Raw genomic sequence first — 3,024 nt, 5'->3', positions numbered from 1 at the left:
AAACTAAGAAAGAATAAAATTGGTATTGGTTGTTTGTCAACTCCAGTCCAAATATATATATATCTATAGGGTAGTAGGATGTTGATACATATAGATATAGAATTCAACTCAATTTATTGATCATTACATAGAATTCAAGTAAGATATTGTATGAAAGTATGATTTCTTCTATTCTCCTTTAAGTTGAGAATTGGAGGATTTTGTAATTGGGTGGCTTAAAAAAGAAGAAGGATTTTTTGTCTACCGTAACTGACTTTCTTCCTTTTTCCTTATATCAAAAACCCAACCAAAATGTAATTATCTCCAAGAACACAAAAATGTCTGTTATGCTTAATATCATTAGTTTAATCTGTATTTATATTAATTCTTCCCTTTCTTCGAGTAGTTTTTTCTTCGGAAAATTGCCCGAAGCCTATGCTTTTTTGAATCCAATCGTAGATGTTATGCCAGTTATACCTCTGTTTTTTTTTCTTTTAGCTTTTGTTTGGCAAGCTGCTGTAAGTTTTCGATGAAATCCTTAATAATAATAATATCCTATAAGTTTTAGAATATGAACCCTCGATTCGTACATTGAGCTAGTGGCTGGCTTACCAACCATTTCTTCTCTTCATTTTTTGACCCCTTGTTGCAGCAAAAGACCCTAACCCTATTAGGGTCTACCACAATATCTAATTTCGATATGAAAGATATTTTTGTTAATGAAAAAAAAAATGCATTTTTTTTGTAACAATTAATTTCTATTTCTAGAAAAAAAAAAGAGGTGTCAAAATAGGATATGTGGTAGAAAAATGGAAGATCTATTCTCTTTTTTTTTTCCAAAAAATCATTTGGAGATTGTGTAATGCTTACTCTGAAACTCTTCGTTTATACCGTAGTGATATTTTTTGTTTCTCTCTTTATCTTTGGATTCCTATCTAATGATCCGGGACGTAATCCTGGACGTGAAGAATAAGATCCTAAGGGTTTTCTTTGATTAATTTTCAAATCTTCTTAGGATTTTATCTATATTCTACACGTTTAACTAAGATTTGAAAAATTTGAAAAAATCAATCAAGTCATCAACGGAAACGGAAAGAGAGGGATTCGAACCCTCGGTACGAATAACTCATACAACGGATTAGCAATCCGACGCTTTAGTCCACTCAGCCATCTCTCCCAATTGAAAAAGCTAATTACTACATTACCCATAATGTCAGGAGTCTTTTTTTTTCTCTCTCTTCTTTGCTCTATTATATTATTATATATAATGTATATGTAGAGAGATCGACAAATCAGGAATTTCCTTTATCGAAAGGGAAGGGCTGGAAAGTGCCAACAACCTAAATAAAGAAAAATAAAGACGACCTCTTTGTTTTGTGTTGATTTTGTTCGAAAATCCCTTCTTATTCTGATGGCCTGGCCTGGTCAGTACCTAGCCGGGCCTTTTTTTGGTCCAACGAATTATAGATAATTAATGATTTATATGATTTGAAAACAAAAATACTTTTGCTTTTCTATAATATTATATTTATATTATAATTTAATATAAATATAATTTTTAAATTAAAAAATTATTGTTTTAATCAATTAAATATCTTATCTTCAAACAACAACAAAAATAAGAAAGACTTTTTTATTTACATTCGTTCTTGTTTTATATTTTATTTTCCCAACTAAAAACTCTCGATTCTTCCACAATGCATTGTTGTGTTCTGATTTTAGTTTTTTTTATCTATATCTATCAAAACTTGTTCACCAAAAGAGAAAACTTTAGTCATTTAATTTAAATTAAATGAAACTTCTTTTCCGACTCTCATTAAATTTTGATCTCCCCACGAAAAACGCTTATTTTGATTATTCTTTAATAATCCTATCTTAATCATGCTCAATTCTCTTGTTCGACAAAAAGTACATTTGTATATAATAATCATATTGTAGCGGGTATAGTTTAGTGGTAAAAGTGTGATTCGTTCTATTAACCCTTTAATAGTTAAAGGTTCTTTCGGTTTTATTCATATTCCGATTAAAAACTTTATTTCTTCAAATTCAAAGGATTTAATCCTTTACCTCTCAAATGAGCAATTCGAGAAAAAAAACTACACATTCTCGTGATTTCTATCCCCGAGTCACTTATAAATTTCAAAGTTGGATTATGAAATTGCGAAACAGAATTTGAATTGGATAAAGACTTCCAAATGAATAAGTATGAGTAAAGGATCCATGGGTGAAGATAGAAAGTCAATTTCTAATCGTAACTAAACCTTCCTTCGATTTTCTTTTCAATTTCTAAAGAAATAAATTGAAGCAAAATAGCTATTCAACGACGACTTTGGTTTACTAGAGACATCGACATATTGTTTTAGCTCGTTGGAAACAAAACCCTTTTCCTGAGGATCCTCTCAAATAGAAATAGAGAACGAAGTAACTAGAAAGATTGTTAAAATGACCTTCTTCTAGAAGGATCATCTAGAAAGCAATTCGTTTTGTTTATATTTAAACAAAAAAGCTGACATAGGTGTTATGGGTAGAATTTTGTTCATTTTGAACACATCTAGATCTACGAATTGACTCATCTTCCATAAAGGAGCCGAATGAAACCAAAGTATCATGTTCGGTTTTGAATTAGAGAACCTGAATCGACGTCGACTATAACCCCTAGCCTTCAAGCTAACGATGCAGGTTCGATTCCTGCCTACCCCGCTTATTTCCCTTTATTCTAAATATTCTAATAGAATTCTATTCGATTAATAAATATAGTAATAATTAATATTATAGTAATAATTCGGATTAATTATTCGTTTGAATATCAGAATTCAAAAAATATCTCTATACATCGAATCTTGTTTTTTTTTTCTTTTCCTTCACACAAGAGGTTAAAAAAAAAAGCAACATACAAAAAAAATCGGAATGAAAGAGCTCCATTGTATAATGGCTAGGACGAGGTCTTCTAACCTTTGGTTAGGTTCAAATCCTATGGACCGCAAGTTATTTCATCATTTTGATTTCGATAGCAAGACATCCTTTTTACAGATTTCAGAGAAAAGT

General features: G+C 30.4%; 1 non-coding gene across 1 annotated transcript; it reads right to left on the bottom strand.

Annotated features, from left to right (window-relative positions):
- Nucleotides 1–1,068: 1,068 nt before the first annotated feature.
- Nucleotides 1,069–1,156, bottom strand: TRNAS-GCU (transfer RNA serine (anticodon GCU)). Its single transcript has one exon. It is a non-coding gene; the product is annotated as a tRNA-Ser (tRNA).
- Nucleotides 1,157–3,024: the final 1,868 nt, after the last annotated feature.

Source organism: Primulina tabacum, unplaced genomic scaffold, assembly GCF_025594145.1.
Source record: "Primulina tabacum isolate GXHZ01 unplaced genomic scaffold, ASM2559414v2 Contig1047, whole genome shotgun sequence".
Classification (NCBI taxonomy): domain Eukaryota; kingdom Viridiplantae; phylum Streptophyta; class Magnoliopsida; order Lamiales; family Gesneriaceae; genus Primulina; species Primulina tabacum.
This window is presented reverse-complemented; position numbering and strand designations above follow the sequence as displayed.